This window comes from Callospermophilus lateralis, chromosome 10 (assembly GCF_048772815.1).
Source record: "Callospermophilus lateralis isolate mCalLat2 chromosome 10, mCalLat2.hap1, whole genome shotgun sequence".
NCBI lineage: Eukaryota > Metazoa > Chordata > Mammalia > Rodentia > Sciuridae > Callospermophilus > Callospermophilus lateralis.
In genome coordinates, this window is record NC_135314.1 from 2,807,919 (window position 1) to 2,831,072 (window position 23,154).

Genomic DNA, 23,154 nt, shown 5'->3' on the forward strand with positions numbered 1-23,154 from the left:
TGCACTGGTCCCTGATTTGCCCTTGCATTGTCAACCAGCTGGCCCACCACCCAAAGATACCAGCATTTGCCTCGTATGCAAGACAAGTGTTAGGGGCTATTATGGTTTAGATATGAGGTGTCCCCCAAAAGCTCATGTGTGAGATAATGCAGGAATTTTCAGAAGTGAAATGATTAGATTATGAGATGCTTGACCTAATCAGAGGATTGATCCACTGATAGATTAACTGGGCAGTAACTGTAGGCAGGTAGAGCCTGGGGATATATCTTTGGGTTTATAATCTCCCTGTCTCTCTCTCTTCTCCCTCCTCCCCGCACCTGCCTTCTTTCTCCCCCTCTCTCTTTTCCCTCTTGGTCACCCTGTCCTGGGTTGCTTTTCTCTACCATGCCCTTCCGTCATGATGTGCTACCTCATCTTGAGTCCAGAGCTAAGGAGCGAACCTCTGAAACTGGGAGCCAAAATAAAGTTTCCTCCTCTAAGTTGTCCTAATCAGGTATTTCAGTCACAGTGACCAAAAGCCAACTAACACAGGAGGCCTGAGATGCAGCAAGGAGCAAGTTGGCTCGAGAGCCCTTATCTTCTGGGAGTAGACAGGTGTGGAGGAGAAGAGCAACAGGAGGGCAGCAAGGACACGTGGGCACAGGGTGAAGCGCAGAGGTGGGAGTGGCTCACAGCCATGTGCTCATGCAGGCCCCAGGGAAGGCCATTTAAACCAGCCCTGATGCACTGAGAAAGGGAGGAACAGTGAACAAGGAATGAAAGGACAGGATGAAGGTGGCCAAAATGGCACTGCTATAAAGCTGCACATGTAACACAAATACGTAAATAATGGCCACTTGCCTCAAGATACATAAAACCTCCACCCTGATGAGCTGGAAGGATGTGTGGCTGTAAGGAGTACCTGCAGTGGGGCTGCGAGAGGCACTGCAGAGCTGCACAGGAGTGTGGGTCCAACCAGTCAGCGAGATCTGCTCGGGTACAATGTGGCCACTGAGAGTCGGGCGGGCTGGGGCTTGCCAAGAAGGCCACACGCAAGTCAAGCATAGTCATGCCACTTGTCTTGCACTAGCAGGACCATAAAGTCACCAGGGGAAGTCCAGCAGCACTTCAGGGACGATGCTAAGCGTGAGCCAAGCAAGCCAGGGAAGGAATCAGCAGCAGCCTTAATGGAGACAGGTGACAGGTGTCTCTGTCTCTGTCTTCTGACCACTAACTCGGCAGCCAGGCCACCTCCTGACAAGCTACCCCAGGAGGGATTCTTCACATAATGCCCACTTAGAGCTGAGCATCGAGTAATGTGGCCAGGCCCACAGAGCTAGCCAAAGGTTTGCTGGTCTCAGCCTCAGCAGCATGGCTCTGCAGCTGTCACAGGGACAGGGCTTGTCCCAGGCTGAGGAGCTAGTGTGTGGAAGGGCTAAGACAGGACTTCACGAAAACCATGGGGTACATGAGGCCACTCCTTCCCTCCTTCAGCAAATGCTTCTTGTGTTGGGCAGTTCTGGGCACTGGGACACAGAAACAAATAGGCCAACAAGACACAGGCAGGGGCACAGGCACAAACTGATGGCAAGACAGGCCTTGATATGCACACAAGTACACTCAGGAAGTGACGGGGCCAAAAGAAGGCAGGAAACAGGGTGACTGGACAGAGCAGAGGAGGAAGCAGGGAGGTACATGAGAGATGACTATGGCCACAGTGAGGATGCTGGTGTCCCACACAGGATGGAAAACACAGCTGATGATGTGACTCAAGCTCTGACTTCATGAGTAAAACAGACTGTGTACCTTTGGAGCCCAGGAGAGCTGGGGTTGGGGTGTAGGCACTGGGAATCCAGACAGAGGTGAGCCAAGGGGGCTGTGGGCAGTCCGGAGTGTGGAAGAAGGGATCAGAACAGGCTGAGCTTCCCACCTGAGCACCTGGAGGAGCAGATATGTAGGTCCCAGGACAAGTAGACAGGTAAAGAGCAGCTTCTTAGCCTGGGAAGGAAAACAAGACGAGACATTTCAGGTTGGAGAGGCTTCTCAGAACCACCCAGACATCTGGGCTGAAAACACACTTGGTCACCATCAGGGTACAGCTAGTACGTGTGGACATGTCTAACTCCCTACGCCCAGGAACTGCATGTGGGACCCGATTTAGAAATGAACTATAGGGGGCTGGGGATGTGGCTCAAATGGTAGCGCATTTGTCTGGCATGCGTGAGGCACTGGGTTCGATGCTCAGCACCACATAAAAATAAAATAAAGATATTGTGTCCACCTAAAACTAAAAAATAAACATTTTTTTAAAACATTAAAAAAAAAAAAAGAAATGAACTATAGGGCTGGGGCTGGGGCTCAGCGGTAGAGCGCTCGCCTAGCACGTACAAGGCCCTGGGTTCGATCCTCAGCACTACATAAAAATAAAATAAAGATATTGTGTCTAACTACAACTAAAAAAATAAACACTTAAAAAAAAGAGAGAGATGAACTACAATGGGATGACTTTGGGTCTCAAGGTAAGAGCATCCCAGGTTTTAGAGCCCAGGGATTGGCCATCTCAGAAGAGAGGAGGAGATCTGAGGCACCCCAGGGACCCCACAGAAGACAGAAGCAGGGACTGTGGTGGCATCTGCAAGCAACACGAGCCTAAAGATGACTGGCGCCACCAGAAGGTCAAACAGGGAAGGAAGGACCCTCCCTTGGAGACTGCAGGGGCAGCAAAGCCCTGAACTTCTGGTCTCCAGAACGGTATTCTGGTTTGGTTTGGTTTTACAGGGCCTGGGATGGCATCCGAGGCCTCACATTTGCCAGGAGAGCACACTGCTCTCAGCCTTCCAGTTTGTGGCAGTTTGTCACAGCTGCTCTTGCCAACAAATGCAGTGTGTAAACCCCCAGACTAGAGAAAACCACCAGGAAGAGTCAGGAGGCAGCTATGCCAGGTCAGTCTGGAGGTCAGGAAGACGGGACGCAGTACAGGACAAGGAGCAGCAGCCAGGGGACAAGAGAAGAACTAGGCAGCGCCACTGAAGCCCTGGAGGCGGGGTACCAATCACACAAAGAACAGCTGAGGGTCAAGGAGAAGGCGGCTGAGCACCACAGCTGGTGAGTGCAAAGGGGAGCAGGACGGGAAGAAGCGCTGTCACCTGAAACTCTGCCCCTGGGAACAATCCTACCAACAGCAAGAGCCACTCACACTAGGGAACAGTGTGTGTAATGGTGAAGACACAGGGAAAGGCTCATGCACCACGGACTGTGTGGTCACCACGCTGTGCTCCACCCACCCTCAATCCCACTCTCAGGGCAGAGACACCACACATGTGCAAACTTTCCCGAGTGTCTCTTACTGGTTTCTCCTTGATCAAAACTTGGCCCTCCTTCAAATCCTGTCTTCTCTCCAATTTCACTTCCACCTGCCCCTCTGACCCCTGTGGACTCCAGCCCAGCATCACCCCTGAGACCCTCATCACCTGGGACCCCAAGCTGCAAGACAGGGTTACTGACAGGTGGCTGCAGACAGGTGGGATGTGCCTAGAGGAGCGGGTCACTGCGGGTGTGCCTTTGGGCACGACTGTGCGAGCTGAGCTTAGTCTCTCTTCCTCCCAGCACCCTGTCTTCACTGCCTTCCTCCACCACATCCATCTCACCACCTCAGGCCCCAAGTACTTTTCCTCCTTAAAACTGTTCTTGTCAGGTCTGTTGGTCATGGCAGTGAAGAAGCTGATGAAAGCAAGGGCATTTTACAAAGCAGACAGCCAGTGGCCAGAGAAGTGTCAAGATCACAAAAGATCAGAGAGGAACACCACCACAGTGTGACTCTGAACTGGGTCTGGGCCCCCAATGTTCTTTTCTTTCTGTAAAGCTCATTAGTAAAACAAATGGCAGAATCCCCAAACAAAGTCAGAGTGGATTTTAGTACTGTATTAGTGCTACTTTCCTTACCTGACCACTGTACTAGGGTCAGTTAGTGGAGTCTTCTGGTTTTGGGATGCATGGTCAAGTATGTAGCCAAGAGGGGCATCATGCCTATGCCTTACTTTCTCAAATGTTGGAGAGGGAGAGACAAAGTGTGTTTATACAGAGAGAGAGAATATCAGAGATGGAGAAAGCAAGCACAATAAAGCTAGAGTTTGGTAACGCTGCAATTTGGAGAAAGCATACAGAAAATCTTTGTATGATTTCTGCGACTTCTTTGTGTGTCTGAAATTCAAAACAGAGCTTTTTAAAGTTTCAAATTCTATAAAAGGTATGGGAAGTGTCTGGGGTTAAAAGAAACTAAAGAAACAAAACAAAAGCTGACCAGAAACAGTGGTGCATGCCTCCTGTCCCAGCTAATCAGGAGGCGGAGGGAGGAGGATCACCTGAGTCCAGAAGTTGGACAACAGTCTGGGCAACGTAATAAGACCCTGTCTCAAAAATCCAAAAACACACAACCCACCATAACAAAAGAAAAGAAAGGAGAGGAAAATGCTGTAAAAGACAATTTGAGGACATTTGGGGAGATATGAAATAAAGTCAGTATTAGAGAGTGTTACCTTGACAGTTTGATAATGCTGTGTGTTCACTGCATGATCCTCTAACTCTGAGGGGTTGGGCTGAGGCATGTCGATTTAGGTTATGATAGCCACAACTTATTTCATCTGGGTCAACAAAAATACACACATAACTAAGTACACTTGGGCCAGACATCAACCACGGTGGACTCCAGGTGGCAGGGAATCACACTTCTTCTCTTTCAACACTTTGTTTCCAAATGTTCATAATAAATATTAAGGGAAAGTCAGAATTTTATTTCTAAAGCTTAAATATTTGTGATCCTCTCTTTTAAAACTGGTTAAAAATTTCTAAATTTGGGGCTGGTGTGATAGTAGGAGCAAATGTGACTCCATTTTGTTTTATGACTTCATCCTGTAAAACAACCAGGCCAAGTAGAAGAGTCATGACTGGAGCAAGATGTTCTTTTCCTTTTGCATAGAAACCTTTAAGAACACGGAACTACCTAATGGGGTATTGTTTCTGTAACTAGGGTAACGGGGCTCTGTTTCTGTAACTGGGGTGACTGGCTAACTGTGATTGGTTAGGCTTCCCTCTGCTTGACTGCACTGTCCCCTTCTGTAACCTGACTTGCTTGCATTGGCTAGACCCCCCGAACATCCCTTTTGCGGTTTTCAGGCTTATAAGGAGTGCCCTTGCAATTGTTCGGGGCTGATCAGGGGAACAGCTTCATGTTCTGGTCCGTCGCCACCGGTGTGCTTCAATAAAGGCTTGATTCGATTATACGTGAGTGGTCTGGAAGTCAGTTTATGAAACCCTGGGACAAAGCTTTAACTGTAACACTGGGATTGTAGCTCAGTGGTAGAGTGCTCGCCTAGCATGTACAAGGCCCTGGGTTCAATTCTCAGCACCACATAAAAGTAAATAAATAAAATAAATATGTTGTGTCCAACTATAACTAAAAAATATTTAAAAATTTTTCTAAATTTGATATAGTTATTAAAATATTCTAAAGCAAAATTTTGAAATTTGTGTCAAAAGCTCTGAAAGCATGTGTTCTCCCTACATCAGAAGACCATGCAAAGAATTTTTTTTAAAGGCAACTCCTTATAACAAATATTGTGAGTAAATACAGAGGAGCAGAGTACCAAGATGGACAACACTCCTGCTAGACACCAACAAAGGAAGCCAGAGAGAAAGTGCCTGCAGATGGCACCTCCCACTCAAGATGGCCCCACTCATAAAAGCCATTTGCAAAGTTGTTCATCATTTGTGGAACTGCTCATTAAACCCCACTCCCCAGCAGAATGACACACCACCTTTTGGTAGCAATGCTGCCTGTTCCTCCATCCTCCAATTGGGCGCCAACAGCTCCCGCAGAATCCCAGTTCTTGCTGCAGCTCCCCTTCTTAGTCTGTAAGAGGCCGTGATCTTAATTAAACTCAGGCCATCACCTCTGTCCATCAACTCAGGGCAGGGCCCAACACAGAACCCGAGTCATGAAGTGAAACCTATCATTAACTGGGAAAGGACTAAAAGCACCCAACCTACAAAGGTGGTAAGCCGGCTCACCTTCACCAAAAACTATTCTATCAGGCATTACATCAAAACCCAATGCTGGGCTGGGGTTGTGGCTCAGTTGTAGCGCACTTGCCTAGCACGTATGAGGCACTGGGTTGGATCCTCAGCACCACATATATAAAGAGTATCTCATGTTTATTTAAAAAAACAAACTCAATGCTGATTTCAGATTAAGAGACAATCGAGGCCAGGGCAGTGGTACACATCTGTAATCTCAGAGATTTGGGAGACTGGAGGATCTCAGCAACTTAGAGAGACCCAGACTCAAAAAACAGGACTAGGGATGAAGCTCAATGGTGAAGCATCCCTGGGTTCAATCCCCAGTACCCCAAAAGAGAAAAAGAATATGAATGAATCGGGGACTGGGGATACAGTTCAGTGGAAGAGTGCTATAGATATAGATACAGACATGTCCTTTTTCATCTGCCAATTAATATGTTTAAAGCAAAGTTGAAGTAAAACCTGGAACTCAAGGGAGTTGGCCCCAGATCATACGGTGCACTGGTTTGGAAAGCATACTGACCACCTACATGCTTAGCCATGGAAAATGTTGCACGTCTCATAATCCACCCAAGAACAGAGCTCTGGGGTTGTGACCTTCAAGGCTGACAGAAACGCGGAATGCGGGCCGGCTCTAGCAGGCTGCCATTTACTGTTTTTAAGCATGCTAGTCCGGCCAACTGGAAGCACACAGCAAGTTTTCCAGAACTGAAATGTGACCAGACTGATTTAGTCCAGCCATGAAGTCCGCACTTTGCTCAGGTTTGACTCAATAAAGTCCCAGAGAGATGAAGCCCAACACGGGTGGGAAGGCTGGACGTGGCAGTGCCCCATCCCTGCTCATCCCTACACCACGGGGCCTACTGGGAGTCTCAGAGGGGAACCTCTACTTGTCTGAATGATTTAGTAATTATCTTAGTGGTGTCTTTAACTCTAATGGAAGGTTTCAATTTTAACATTTTAGTCTTTAGTTTCAGAATAGTCAATGTATTTGGTATTGCAGGTACACTCTGGTTTGAATGTGTTCCCCCAAAGTCCATGTATTATAAGTAATCCCTAATCCATATTTTCATGATATATGGAGAGGGAATTTGGGAGGCCATTAGGATTAGATGAGGTCATGAAGGTGGCACCATAATGGCATCAGTGACTCTATAGGAAGAGGAAGAGACCCAAGTTGGCACACCTGCTATCTCCCATGTGACGCCCTCTGCCATGGCATGATGCAGCAAGAAGGGCCCGCCAGTGCCCAGCTGAGGCAGGTGCCACACTCTGGACTTCCTAACCTTCAGAACTGTAAGCAAAGAAACCCCTCTATTCTTCATAAATTACCTGATCTCAGATACTTTGTTTTAGCAATAGAAAAAAAGACTAAGAGAACTTGTATTACTAAATTTTAGAAATTAGCTCTTTTTCAGTCAAAAGATTTGAGAGAAACTTACTAAGACTGCTTACTTCCCCTTACTTTTCCAAGCTGATAAGACTGACAAGCACTCCTCTCAAACTGGGGGTGCCCAGTGGGCAGGGCCAGGAAGTGGTTCCACAGAGCTCACTTTCTGGTAAATGGGTTTACAAAGTCTGAGAACTGAGATCCACTGTACGTGTATTTCCAAATTATTATATCCACTTTTCTTTAGTCAGATACTAAGGCATTTTTTTAAAAAACAATTATGCCTACTAAACTTAAAACTATAGTTCAAGATGGGCACCATGGTGCATAATCCCAGTGGCTTGGGAAGCCTGAGGCAGGAGGATCGCGAATTCAAAACCAGCCTCAGCAATGGCGAGGCACTAAGCAACTCAGTGAGACCCTGTCTCTAAATAAAATACAGAATAGGGCTGGGGATGTGGCTCAGTGGTCAAGTGCCCCTGAGTTCAATTCCTGATACCAAAACAAAACAACAACAACAAAAAAATATAGTTCAAATGTGTAAAGTTCGGGCTGGGGATGTGGCTCAAGCAGTAGCGCACTCGCCTGGTATGCATATGGCCGGGGTTCGATCCTCAGCACCACACACAAAAAACAAAGATGTTGTGTCCGCCAAAAACTAAGAAAAAAATAAATATTAAAAAATTCTCAATCTCTATTAAAAAAATGTTTAAAGTTCAAGTTGTAAAGGGAACTGATCATTTTCTAATGATACTCTAAAGAGAGTATCTAATATGATAAACTTGAGTTATTCAAATGTCATCTTAAAAGTTCAAACTTATTGAATTTACAAAAATTATAAAATTTATAAAACCTACATAAAAACATAGGGAAAAACCAGGCCTATAAGTGTACCCCTAAGAAATACTAATTTGAAAGTAGAGCAATCTTTTCTGTGCTTAAAAGCCTCATTCCAAAGGGCATTTAAAAATCATGGCCAGGGGCTGGGGTGGAGCTCGGTGGTAGAGCATGTGCTTAGCTCACTGGAAGCCCTGGGCTCCATCCTTAGCACCAAAAGCAAAACAAGAAACACCATGACAAGAAAAGCTGGATGCCAGATACCTTTTAATTCACAGTAATAAAGAATGGAACCAGAGCCTGTAGACCCCTCTCCTCGGGGGAACAGTGAAGTCAGCAATGACCATCGTCACGCCATCGTGACACGCGAGGGCCAGACCCGCAGGCGGCACCGAGAAGCAAGTGGTGGCCTGCAAGTGAAAGGCAGGTGCGTAGCCCCACGAGCATGTCTGTGCCCTCGGCAGCGCCACCGCTCTCTTGCAGCTCTCTCCTTGCCAGGGTCCATCCTAGTGCTGACGTAGAGCAGCAGACAGACGCAGTCTCTGCTGTCAAGAAACAGCACTGCTGCGAGGCTTACTTATGGGCCATGGGGAGAAGAGGCGTCTTCGACCCCAGTCGTCTTCCCCAAGACCGCAGAGTCTTCTCTGTTACTCAGGGCCACCACCTCCCCACTGTGAAGTCCGAGGTCTTCTGTAGGGAGGCCTTCGAGATGCTCAGTCCCTCAACACCTATGGGTTTTCTTGTGGCTGTCTTAAGTACCTCAGTGAGATCACACTTTTTGGTGGGTTATTAATGAGATATGTCACTTTTTGGCATACGCACAATGCACTTGCCAATTTTGCTGAACTCTCCTTTAATTCTAGCAGTAGGTGCACATTCTGCTGGTTTTTCTCAGTAGATATCATCATCTGTAAGTCATGCAGATGTGATCCCCATCCACACTCCTGCTGCTGGGCTCAGGGCCTAGCTCAGAGCTAAGAGTGCTGGCCTAAGATGCTCAGGACCCTGGCTCCATCCTAGCACTGCTCCCCCACCCCAAAAATCCTGTTGTATTTGACAAACTCCAACTATTCTCAAATGTAAACAGAGCAAAGATCCATGAGTAGCTAAATTGCTAAAAAAAAAAAAAAAAAAAAAAAAAAAAACCAGTTTAAAAATACCAGATTTCAAAACATAAGACCATAGTAACAACAACAAAAAGTAATAGCATAAGAACAGAGAAAAAGTCAAGAGAAATGAAGAAATGAGACACTGGACTTGGGAGAGCTTTTATAAGTATTTAAAATACACACAACTTTGAAATTTTTGTTTTTACAAAAAATCCCATTGACCCAGCAGCTTGGTAGGCTGAGGCAGAAGGATCACAAGTTCAAAGCCAGCCTTAGAAATGCCAAGGCAGTAAGCAACTCAGTGAGACCCTGTCTATAAATAAAATACAAAACAGGGCTGGGGATGGGGCTCAGTGGTCAGGTGCCCTGAGTTCAATCCCCAATCTACCCCATCCCCTAGAAAAAATCCCACTGAATGCAACCAACTCCAGCACAACTAAGGCTCTGGTGAGACAGGTCTGGTGCTGTCTGCACTTGCACCAAGCAGGCCAGGCCCACTTCCTCTCTTTAATCATGGATACCGGCCATGTCCTGGCCTCGGCTGTGCACAGCACAGGCGCCGGAGAAGTGAACTCCTGAGGCTCGGAAGGAACGTGTCTCTAAGGCCTCCAGCACAGTCTTGGTGACACAGCTCATATGGATGACAGACTCAGAGAGGAGTTTCCCAAGAGGCCACATCTTCGTGTCCTGTGTCAGGAGAAGGGGGCTTAGTGAAGGGAGTGGAGGAGGGGAGCAGGAGGAGAGCTGTGTTGGAGTGCCTACTGTATACGTGCCAAAGCCAGCAGGCCCCCTTTCTCCAGCACTCCATCCAGGGGATCAGAATCCACACAATCCAAAGATTCCCAAAGACTCACCCAGGAGCCCAGATGCACTGAGCACCAAGTCATCAATGTGGGAGCCTTGGAGGACATCACTCCTCCAAACCAGCTCAGTGGCACTCAGCTACGGCAGAAGCCAGGCCAAGCCGAGACTCCAGCCTGGGCCACATGGGGATGCAGCTCCTTATTAGCAAGAGGACTCACTTCTTGACCCCTGGAAAGAAGACTGACCACACGCAGGCCGTACAGTGTGAGGAGGGCATCTAGTTGCCAGGAGGCCCAGAATGCTGTGAGGGAGACCAGAGCTGTAAGGAAGACCCCAGGCTGTGAGGGAGACCCCCAGGCTGTAAGGAAGACTCCTAGGCTGTGAGGAAGACCCACCAGGCTGTGAGGGAGACCCCCAGACTATAAGGGAGACCCCCCAGGCTGTAAGGGAGAGCCCTTGACTATGAGGAAGACCCCCAGGCTGTGAGGGAAACCCCCAGGCTGGGAGGGAGACCCCCAGGCTGTAAGGGAGACCCCTTGGCTATGAGGGAGATCCTCAGGCTATGAAGCAGACCCCCAAGGCTGTGAGGGAGACCCCAAGCCCTGAGGAATACCCAAATGCTTAAGGAGGATCCCAAGGCTGTGAGAAACTCAAGTCGCGCAGTTGCTCTGTTCAACATGCCCACTCATCTTCCAGCTTATAGCCATCAACTGCCAAACTTGAGAAAATGCCTGTTAAAGATTCTGTCCCTTGTTGGGCACAGTGGCGCACACCTGTAATCCTAGATTAAAAGATTCTGTCCCTCAGTCCTCAAGCCACCCTGGCCCCTGTATTCCCAGCCAAGGAACCAAACATGGTGGAGGAGAGAAAGGCTACTTCCTCATATCCCCTCCTTTCTCCAGGCACACAAGATAAAAGGGCTGTTTTATGCCACTGATGGGGTTATTGGTCTCACAGTGGGAAGGACCGGGCCCTCTAGAAGGTGCTCTGAGACACACATTCACTCTGCAGAGGAGAGTGGCGCCAAGGCTGAGCGATGTCTCAGCTCAGGTTGCCAGCACCAAAGCCCTGTCTTTTTCCTACACGACACTGTGTCAGAGAATAAGATGGACTTGCTTCTAAGAGTATGTGGGACTCACGGGGAAATCAGGAGCATATTCAACTATCAGCACAACTTTGGTGCCTATTGACTTCTGTTCCATCTATAAACAGGGAGCAGCTAAAGGTGACCCATCAGGTAAACAACATGACTGATTCCATCAGGACCGGGACGAATTTTCAGCGCTGCACCCACATGTGATTCTGCTCCCAGGAGAATAACAGGCTCATCTGTTGGAACTGGGAAGGTCACCTGGAGGTAGGGCATCTCCACAGCCGAACACAGTTCCTGAAAAGGAAGGGGCATTCCTTCCACCTAACCTGTTCACATAATAAACACAGGTGCAGCACCAAATACCAATGGCCACGAAGGACACTGGACACTGCTCGAGAGAAGAGAAAGGCTTGCTCTGGATGACCAAGACCCTGACTGCAATTACAGGGTATTCTCTAGATTCACACTCTAGAGAAGAGTCAGCTGTAACTTGATACCAAGTTTACTGGTCACCCCATCATTTCACTGCAGAGCAGGTGAGGCTCCCCACCACCTCTCCATCTCTGAACACCAGATCAGCCACTGGCCTTTCTTCCATGCCGCTCCAACAACCCCAAGGCCATTCTCCACTTGGCAGCCTCAACAATGGACTTCTTGGATTGTTTGTTCCTTTTGTTTCGATACTGGGGATTGAACCCAGAGGCACTCTACCACTGAGCTACATCTCCAGCCTTTCTTTTTTTTTGAGACAGAGTCTCACTAAGTTGCTGATGCTGGTCTTGAACTTGGAATCCTCCTGACTGAGCCTCCCACATTGCTGGTGTTACAGGACTGCACCACTATGCCCAGCAATACAGGAGTTTTTAAATGCTTGTATATTTCCCTTTGATTTTCAGATCAATATACTGGTTCCCTGGTGTTTCCAAACAGTGACAAGTGAGGCTGTTTTTAGCACGTTATGATCTCATGGGTTTTGAACATTTTGTTAAATGAACAGACCTTCTTAATATATACATTCCTCTTTTTTTCTTTTTGTATTGGGGATGAACTCAGGGCCTCATATACGTGTTAGGCAAGTGCTCTATCACTGAGCTACATCCCCAGCCCTTTTAATTTTATTTTGAGACAGGATCTTGCCAAGTTGCACAGGCTGGTCTAAAACTGGGGATCCTCCTGCTTCAGCCTCCCAAGTGGCTGAGATCATAGCTGCATATATAATTTTTAATCCTACAAATTATCCCATCACAGCCAACACAAGCCTCTTCAGCCAGCCGCTATAGCCTTTACCACAATGCTAGTAATTAATAACTTTCTTGCTTTTAGATAAATGAGATAATCCAGGTTTATCTTGCACCAAACTTAGATGCTGTCACTGACCCCAGAGGCTGACTCCTCAGGGTGAGACAGAGAGCACAATCCACATCTGCTACTGGGTGGCTCCTATTCCCAAGCATATCCCCCTTTAGAGTAGCTTCTAGTGAACAGAGACAGAAAATATTTCTCATAAAAAATTCTTTAAAATTAGTTAACACTGATATCTCCAATTCAAACTTGGGATTACAGGGTATTTATTTTCTTGCTTCAACTTCATATCTGTATGTCTTTTCTCCCACCCTTGAACTCTTATTTCCTAATGACAGCAACATAATGATTTATTGTATGATATATAGTTTCAAACTAAAACAAACATTATTACTAAAAATATAAGTACTAAAAAACGGCCTAGGTTCTTTTTGTTCTAATTTTTAAAGAACCATACATACATAGGGCTGGAGTTGTGGCTCAGAGGTAGAGTGCTCCCCTAGCATGTGCAAGGCCCTGGGTTCGATTCTCAGCACCATGTAAAAATAAATAAAAGTATTGTGTCCAAGTACAACTAAAAATAAATTAAAAAATATTAAAAAAAGAACCATACATAAATATCATATGGCTTTGATAGAGCTCAGGACATGCTATGCTATCCTAAATGTGGCACCCCGGCATATTGACTTTTTTAAGCTGAGCAATTTGAGAAAATGCACGTAAGGGAGTCTACTATTGTCCTCCCCATGTCTTCCCTAGGGCAGTGAGTGGTGCCCTGCCTACACTGGAGGAAGAGCACAGCCTTATCCCCACAGCAGGGACACAGAGAGGAACCTGGGTACACCGCCCCTGCTCAGTTTCCCCAGTGGATCACAATTTAGTCCCTTGGTCCTCTCGTGTTTCTCCACAGCTTTCCACTCTTAATCAAACTTAGCCCAAAACACTCAGGTTTAAACACTCTGCTGGGTCCTCATTTCCTTGAGAAGGTTCCCATGTCACACAAAACTTAGATCAAATAAATTATGTGCCTTTTTCTTGCTATTCTTGATTCCAGGGGACCTAGCAATAATCCTACAGTGGGAAGGAGGAAAACCACCCCAGCTGCCTCCTCTGCAAGGACCTTGTGTTGACTGGCCTGGGGCCTCTAGGTAAAGGGCATAGTCCTCACACCCTGGGCCTTGATCTCCTCACTTGGCCTATGGATGGATGCCTCTTGGCAGGTGGAGGTCACCTTCACACCTGCTTAGAGCTGCAGCGAGCTCAGCTGCCCCTAAATTGACCACTGTCTACCTAGCCAGTCCCCCATGCAGGAATAGCAGCCCCTTGTGGCACCATAGTCACACCAGCCTCTTGGGGTCCCTCTGAGCTCCAGCTCCCACCTCTCTCTGGAATGGCTTCACTCCCCCACCATCCCAAGGAGGAAACACCCTTGATCTCTGACCCACAGCTCACTGCAAACTGGCCTCCCATTCAGTCCTCAGCACAGCTGTGAACAACCATTATTCTGAGGGATCTCTGACCAGGCAGAAACCTTATCCCTGTTTTTGTTTACCATTATGCCCAGCCACTATCACAATGTGGGGTGCTCAAATTTAGCAGGTGCTCAAGATTTTTGGTTTAGCAAATCCTTGCTACAATCTGTACAACACAGGAATTACCTGTTTCATGAAAACTCAATCTCACTCACCCATCTGTGCCTAGAGACTTCTGGAGGAGCTACGTCTTGATCCCCTTCTCAATTCTGTCTCAAACTTCTGGTCTATACAGGTATTCTACCTCAAGGTCAACTCTGACTAATTATAGCCCAGTCATAAACTACCCAGAACTCCTTAAGTCATCAAACTGTACAAGGCACTTCTTTTTTATATATTTTGATTTTTAGTTGTAGTTGAACACAATACCTTTATTTTATTTTTATGTGGTGCTGAGGATCGAGCCCAGTGCCCCACACGTGCTAGGTGAACGGTCTACCGCTGAGCCCCAGCCCCAGCCCCAGCCCCAGCCCATACACAGCACGTTCTTACGTGTACCTTCCAGTCTCCCATTACATTCCTTTAAAAATACTGTGTCCTTGCTCCTTCTTCATCTATTTGCCTGTTCTTTTGGGGGTGATTTTATTTTTCTAGTGTTTTATGCTGAACACTCAATTCACTTACTTTCTTGTTCTCTAATAAATGCACTCTAGGCTCCAGAGTTTCTTTCTCCTGAAAGCAGTTTGTGCCTCACCCCACTGGTCAGGATATAAAACCTTTACTGTCATCCACTTATAGTCAGAAAACAGTTTGTGATAGTTCCCTCTTTAATCCAGAGATAGACAGATCTTAAAATGTCCAGGTAGAATAGACACCTTTAGATGTCTGTTCACTCTTTGTGGTACTGGGGATTGAAGACAGGTGTGCTCTACCACTGGGCTACATCCTCAGCCCCTTTTTAATTATTGAGACAGGATCTTGCTAAGTTGCCAGCCTGCCTCAGACTCCGAGTCTCTTAATAGGCATGGTCACTGCACCCTGCAAGCTATCCTTTTACTCCGAAATTCCAAGCAGCTTGTGTCACTGCAGTCTGAGATTCTGACCAGCAGGATTTATTTTTGAAAACTTGGGATAATTTTTTTTTTAATTTTTTAATTCTTATTGTTGGTTGTTCAAAATATTACATAGTTCTTGACATATCATATTTCACACTTTGATTCAAGTGGGCTATGAACTCCCATTTTTACCCCATATACAGATTGCAGCATCACATCGGTTACACATCCACTGTTTTACATATTGCTATACTAGTGTCTGCTGTATTCTGCTGCCTTTCCTATCCTCTACTATCCCCCATCCCCTCCCCTCCCCTCCCCTCTTCTCTCTCTACCCCATCTACTTTTCTTTATGGCCTAAAATACAGCCGATTTTGTTCAGTGTCTTATGAGACTGATGAGAATCGACATTTTATGTTTATTGGGCACAAATTTCTGCATATGTCCATTAGTTCCACATAGCCACCATGTTAATATTACTTAAATCCCTCTTATCAGCAGTTCTCAGATGGAGGCATTTCTGGAGATTACTCTGAGGGCAATCTCGATGGAGCGTGATCTGGCCCATGTTCCTGGTGCCAGGCTGAGAACTCCATTTCGACTCTGGGTTACGGAAGTCCCTCCCTGTGTGCAGAGCTGTCAAGCCCCCGTGCCATCAGGACCACACACTCCTTCTATTACATATTCTTTCTCTTTCTTTATAGCTCTTTAAAAACATATGAGCCATTCTCAGCTGTAAGCATATAAAACCAGAGAGCACTGAGATTGAATCCACAGGCCTGACATCTGCCAATCCCTGGCCTCAAGTATGGCTATTTAAAAACAGGTCTTAAAAAAAAAAAAAAAAAAAAAACATCAAATGGACTTCTTTCAGCCCTTTGGAAAGGCTCTCTACTCATTCTGATGACATATCTCATGCACTGCAATAGTCAGCATTGCCACCTGATAAGTCCAAGCTTCTGTGCCCCTCTCCAGCTGCCACACCCAGGGAAGGACTAGCACTCTAGCAGTGCACCTCCCTGCTGCTGTTGAAAGCCAGCAGGCAAAATCCCAACACAGAAGGACTGGAGATTCTAGGGTAAGCTCAGTTCTAGTATCTGCAGAGATCAGAGGCATTATTAAGTCAGATAATTATGGAACCAGAAAAGGACTAGAAACAAGGGCAAAAGTTCTGGGGCTAGTTCTCTAGATTTTCTTCTCATTATTTTTCCCTAAAACACTTAATTGATGATCTTTTTCCAAACTGTCTATTAACAAACCTACAGAAACTATCAAGGCACCAAGAAAATTGCCCAAACTCCACACTCATAAAGGACACCTTCTCTAACCTACCTTTCGGGACATTAATTATCCATCATTACAGTTCAGGGACTTTTCATGTCTTTTACAAGTTTTTGCCAATCAGGGTTCAAAAGACAAAAGCCCTTCATTTCCCACCCCAGAGAGATGTTCAATCAAATAATTCATTCAAGGAAAAACTTTTGCCAAGAAATCACTTTATTTTTCAAACAAGGTTTGGAGAGGTCCCACCTGAAATTTAATACCAAATAAAATCACAGATATTAAATTGTTTTAAAACTTGTACAAAAAAGTATCTCTAATCCAAAAGTCCATATATGTCCAGTGAAGACAAAGCAAAATTTAATAAAAACATTTTATTGGTTTTATAATTTGTTTTAGATGACACCTATTATGGTAAATTTACATTCACATTAAAACTTGACTCTCACATCATTACAAACTGGCATGCAACACTTTCATACGTCCTAATTATTAAAGATCAATGCATGAGTTTTTTATGAGAACTAGGGAGCTGGGGATATGGCTCAGTGGTAGAGGATGTGCTTAGCAGGCATGAAGCCCTAAGTTCAATCCCCACCACCAAAAAGGAAATAAAATAGGATCCTTAACCCTTTAATCAAGGAACTCTTTCCCAAAGGCAGTCTTTCTCCCATTGCATTGCCTGTGCTCAGGGATGCAGTAGTACAGAAATGGCCCTATCAGACCCTCTTTCCAGCAGTTGCTGCCCTTCAGATCCACACTCCCTTTCAACCTGACTAGCAGCAAGTCAGCTTTCAGATGGCAAAACAGAGAATGTAAAAAACCTAAATGCTAAAGACTTTGAGATACTGGACCTGACTATAAATAAAATATATGTGTGTGTATACACATTAAAAAAAAATGGCAAAACTGTTAAGATCTTAAATGTTTAATGAGAAATATTTATGTAAATATACACAGAAAAACATAATGTGGACTAGTAATACAACATGAAATACCTTAACAGATCAATTTGCAAAATGTATGCACATAAACCACTGGCCTCAAAAATGGACGAAGGACTTGATGCTCAACATCACACTGATCATAGGGAAATGCAAATCAAAAAATTTCACACCCACTAGGATGGCTACTATCAAAAAATAGAAAATTGGAGCTGGGGATGTAGCTCAATAGTAGATCACCTGCCTAGACTGCGGGAGACCTAGGTTTGACCACTAGCACCATAAATAATGATGATGGTGATGGTGCTGGTGATGTCAAGGATCTGAACAAACTGGAACCTCCATGCATTGTTGATAAGAATATAAAATGGAACAAACACTATAGGAAAACAGTATGGTAGTTCCTCAAAAAATTAAAAAGAGCAATGTGTAGTGGCACATACCTGTAATTCTGGCAACTCAGGAGACTGAGGTAAGAAAGCCAAGTTCAAGGCCAGCCCCAGCAACTTAGCAAGACCCAGTCTTGAAATAAAATAAAAAGGGGTGGGGATGGAGCTCAGTGGTAGAACACCCTGGGTTCAATCCCCAGTACTGGGGGTGGGAGGGTGTGGGGAGGGCGTGGTGGGGAAATAAGTTAAACATATAACTAATATATGATATAGAATTCTAATTCTTAATCTACACCCAGAGGAACTTAGTTATTTGCACACCTGTGTTTGTAGCCACATTATTCACAATAACCAAACAGTGGAAGAACTCAAGTACCCAGACAATGGATGAATAAACAAAAATGTGGTACATATAATGGAAGATTGGTCAGCTTTTAAAAATGTGGAAATTCTGACACATGCTGAAATGTGGATGAACATTTGCTAAATGAAACAGTTAATCACAAAAAGACAAGTATTATGTGATTACACTTATCTGAAGTACCTACAACAGGCAAATTCCGAGAGAGACAGTAGAAAGGTGGTTGCCAAGGGGCTAGGGAGAGGGTGAAAGAGGAGTTTGTTTAACCATGAGGAATTTCAGTTTAAGAAGATGAAAACAGTTCTGGAGGTAGATGGATGCAGAACATGAATGAACTAAATGCCACTGAGCAGTGCACTTAAAATTAATTAAGACAGTAAAATCTATACAACTATACAAATAGAGCTCTACAATAAAAGTTTGGGGAAAGTACCCATAAACATATAACTGAATTTTTTTAAATGTGAAGTTTGACAATTTAATGTTTATAATTTTCCTTTTTCCTATAGTTATAACCTTAATTTCTTCTAGCATACACACAAAAATGCAAATCTTAATAAAACATCTTGGAGAACATATAACTAAATATATTGAGAGTCTACTAAGCTCTTATAAAGGCATTATTTTTGCACAAATCTGATCAGACTGTTTTAGAATTGCAATCATGGTACCTAGCAATCCACAACCTGAGCGACCCACCCCAACCCACCCTTACAACTCCTGTTGTAAGGAGGGGCACTGTGTAGATAGATGCAGAAGCCCAACATTCCTCACTGCACCAGGCAGCCCCCTGCTCACAGGTCAGCGCCTGAGTGTGGGGTGTTAGAGAAAAGAGCTTGGTCAGTCTCTCTCTGAGGTGTGCTGGGAAAGGGAAGAGGATCAGGCAGGTAGCACTGGGGACTGAGAGGCTGCAAGGTAGAGCTGGGTGGGGCCCAAGCTAGAGGAAGTCAAGTGTACAGAAAGGAGGACAGAGCTGAGAGTAACAGTCTAATTTCCTGAAGGCAGCCAAGATCCCTGGTGGGCAGGTGGATCCCATCAGAGCCTATTATGACTTGTATAAGGTGTTCCCCAAAGCTCCTGCTGTGTTAATGCAGGAATGTTCAGCAGAGAAATGATTAAATTATGAAAGCTGTAATCTAACAGTGGATTAATAATTTGAATGGACTAATAGGGTGGCAACTATAGATAGATGGTACATGGCTTCAGGAAGTAGGGGTATGCCTTTGGGGTTTATATTTTGTCCCTAGCATATCTTCTCCCCACCCCACAACTCTCTCTGTTTCCTGGCTGTCAAGAGTTAAGCAGCTTGCCTCCCACACTCTTTCATCATAAGGTCTGCCTCACCTCAGGTCTGGGGCAAAGGAATCTGCCAACCATGGACTGAATCTCTGAAACTGTGAACCCCAAATACTTTTCCACCTCTAAGTTGTCGTAAGGTATTTTGGTCACAGTGATGAAAAGCTAACACAGAGCTGAACCATGGCTCCACTTGCCCAGACATTCAGCAATATGTTGATTCCAGGGGTCCCATTAGATTTCTTTATGCTTACTCCTGGTGACCACAGCAGACCTCCCTCTGCAGCCTCACCTAGAAACAGCTTTATGCTTGCTAGAGGATAAGCTAAGGAACACAGACCTTTAGAGTAGCAATATCACCCTGGGCACAAATAATCTCCCTCAGGCAGGGACACTAACAATTCATGCTGAGCAGCTTAATCCAAGGAGGGAAGAAAGGTACAGCCTCATGGCTTGACCTGTCAGCATGATCACCCCACATCATTTTAGGGAAAGGCCTCAGATGGTAAAATGAATCCCATTTGAGTACGTATGTGTAAATGCAGGGATCAAATCTGGGGCTTTGCGCCTGCTAAGCATGCACTCTGCCACCAAGCAACACCCCTGGCACAATAAATCCAAATGCTGTACTAGTTCACAGACCCTCAGTCTCTCAACCTGGCAGATTGGCAGTTTTCAAGATTAAGCTGTAGACCTTTATCCCAAAAATTTCTTAGAATTAAGAGGCTGCTCCATCCTCTTCGCAAGTCCCTAAGGCAAGTCCTTAGACTCACACAGCTTCAAAGGAACAACAGTTTTTAAATACAGATTTAACAACTTATTTGTTATAATATCACACTGCTTGCTCTCTGTGTGAATTTTTCAGAAACAATAAACTGGCAGCGACTGACAAAGTCTAACACCCACCTGCAGAGAGCAGGCAGCAAGCTAGGTAACTGGCACTCACTCTCATCTGCAGGACACTTGGCCACCTTTGGTGGCCAGGCCTACAGACACTTCTCAACAAATGACCGACCATGCCTTCTAGTCCTCAAATGTTCATCCATCTCCAAACTGAACTTTTTGCACACCATACATCCACTTTACATTTCTTCTTAAACAGCTGAAGACAGACCCATAACAGCTACTCAGTCAGTACAACCAGTGGGAGACAGCCTTTCCTACTTCTCTCACCCTCACAGACTTGCCTCACCATGAGCCTACACAGCTAGGCTGTTTCCCTTGCCCTGCTATTTGAATTCCTAGTCACCTCTGCCATCAACAAAACTGTGTCAGGAAGTGGGAAAAAGAACACATCCATCCATATTCCTAATAAAGGAGGGGCTCAGAGTACATGAACTTCTATTGAAGAACTTGCTATGTGAACCTAAGGGAAAAAATATTTATCTGTAATAACTTCTAGCTGAAATTTAGCACTTCTTCAATGATGAAAGCAGATAATAAGCCCTGGAGTTTCAGCAGGTCAGTGACAGACATGTTCACAAAGCATAGGTTATCGGGGAAATCTCACTACTACTCCAAAAGACTTATCAGAGCCACTGATGGGTGATGTACTGTGTTAACAGAAGGCTCAGATTGGACTCTATCAATAATTTGGTTCAATGTTTTGATGACTATTTCAAAATCATTGGTTCTATTCTTGAAATTTTTATTTTGGCCTGGGAGAGTCAAAGTCTCTGAGGTCTACACTCTGCATCACTTTCTCACCTTCAGGCTTTTCTTTTAAAGTTTCAGACAGTTAACAATTAGAAACAAAAATGAAAATTGTAAACAGAATGTTACTACTCAAGTAAAGACCAATTCTGCTATTCACAATTAGGACTTCCCTAAAATTAGGTTACACTGTCACAGAAATGTAACTAAATGTAAGCTAGAGAACAGGAACCTCAGATCATTAACCAGGTAACTTGCTGACACTTAAAATTATAAACAGAGATTGTTAATCTTTAGAACTGGCCATCCTCCATGGGACAAGTTTACTCAATTCTAAAGCACACTTAACTCTTCAATACTTTAACTTCAACTGGCCCGCTAAGAAAGCAGTGCAGCCATAGGAATTGTGAGCAGTGGTACCTAACACAAGGGTACATTTTAGATCCATCAACTATTGCAGCTAGATGATCCACACATCACTCTCCACCTAAATACATTAAAGAACAAGAGATGAAGAAGATGAGAGTCAATGTGCCACCTTCCAAGTCAACCAGATTCGACTGCATCACCAGTAATTGTGCCGGCAAACTCGTTGGCAATTCATTTAAACTTATCTTTATAATACCAACAGAACATTCCTTTTTTCAGTATCATGAGATGAGGCCTAAAGCTGGGGTTTTCTTCTATCCTTTGACGAAAAGTACCAACATCTTCAGGAAAAATCGGTTACTTTTACAATAAGCCACTCTCACAAGCTACCTAAATGATGACGTTAGAGCCCCTGGTCTATGACAAATCCATCTTGAACGGCTGCAAGTCTGCGATCAAATTTAGCGAAGTGCAGGCGCCGCTCCCGGGCTCGTACCGCTCTACGCGCAGCACCGTCTACGGGGTAGAGGATCCGAGGGTCCTAGGCGGGGCCCGGCGGTCGCTCCGGGGCCACTCTCCAAGGCGGGCATCGCAGGGCACCGCGGAACCAAGCAGGCGAGTTCTCTCACAAGGAACGTGCGGTCCACCGCGGGGACACCGTGCCAAACTCTTCCCCAGGAGCTACTCGGACCGGCTGCGTCCAGCGCACACTGGAACCCCTCCCGGAACCCCCACCGGCCGCCCGCGGGACCCCTCGGCCGCGCCCGGGACCCTCGCCACTCTACACCGCGACCCGCCCGCCCCCGCGCCGCGGCCGGGGCCCCGCCACCCAGCACCGGCCCGGGACCTCGCCGCGCCACCCCGCACCGCGCCGGGACCCCGCACCGGGACCCCGCACCGCGCCGGGACCCCGCCGCCATCTTCCGCCGCGTCCCCGGGCCAGGCCCGGCCCGCCGCACCCGCTCCGACCCTCGGCCCGCCCCGGCCCGGCCCGCGCGCCCCCGCCCGCACCCCGCCCGCGGCTCGGCGCGCCCCCGCCACCCCCGCCGCCCGCGCAGGGGCACGCGCCGCACTCCGAAAGGGACGGTTAGCAGCGCGCGCCTCGAGCGGGCCCTGCGCGGCGGCCGCGGCGCCTTCCAGAAATTTCCGCGTCCCTGAGCCCACACAGGAAAACAGGCCGGGCGCGCCCCCGCGCCGCGGGCGGACGGCGCCCCCTCCCCCGGCCGCGCTCCCCTCCCCCGCGCCCGCCCCCAGCCCCGGGCGGCGGGGCAAGTGCGGGCCCCGGGCGCCGCCCGCCCGACCCGAGGCGGCGCAGCGGTGCGGCAGCGGCCGCCGCGGCCGGTGTGATTGATAGGGACGGCGGCGGCGAGAGCGGCGGCGGCGGCGGCGGAGCGGTTGAGTGACAGCTTACCTGGGTGCCAATCTTCATCACACTGACAAGCGGCTGCAGCAATCGGGACCCGCAGTGCCGCGCCCGCGTCCAACCGTCACGCCGACGCCGGGCCACGCGACACAGCCTCGCTCAATGGGAGGAGGGCGACGCCGACGCGCGCCGCATCAATATTCACCGCGGGGGCGGGGCCTGCTGGCGACGGGCCCCGCCCCCGCCCTGCGCGGCGGCGGGCGCGGGGTGGGGCCTGCGCGGGGGCGGGGCGGACCCCGGCCCCGCCCCTCGCGTCCGCAGCCAGGCCCCGCCCCGGCCGGTCGCGTAGGGGCGCGAGGAGTGGCCTGCCCCGCCCCGGAGG

General features: G+C 47.0%; 1 protein-coding gene across 6 annotated transcripts in view; it reads right to left on the minus strand.

Annotated features, from left to right (window-relative positions):
* Nucleotides 1-22,903, minus strand: part of Pknox1 (PBX/knotted 1 homeobox 1) — a 57,285-nt gene extending 34,382 nt beyond the window's left edge. For 2 of the 6 annotated variants that reach the window (XM_076868371.1, XM_076868366.1), the window contains exons 1-3: nucleotides 21,906-22,322; nucleotides 5,793-5,887; nucleotides 1,786-1,977 (exon numbers count right to left, since the gene is read on the minus strand). The gene's annotated coding sequence lies outside the window, so the exon portion shown is untranslated. Of the gene's footprint in view, nucleotides 1-1,785; nucleotides 1,978-5,792; nucleotides 5,888-21,905; nucleotides 22,323-22,820 lie in introns of those variants that run through there. The other 4 variants (XM_076868367.1, XM_076868369.1, XM_076868368.1 and 1 more) reach the window with 4 other exon arrangements.
* Nucleotides 22,904-23,154: the final 251 nt, after the last annotated feature.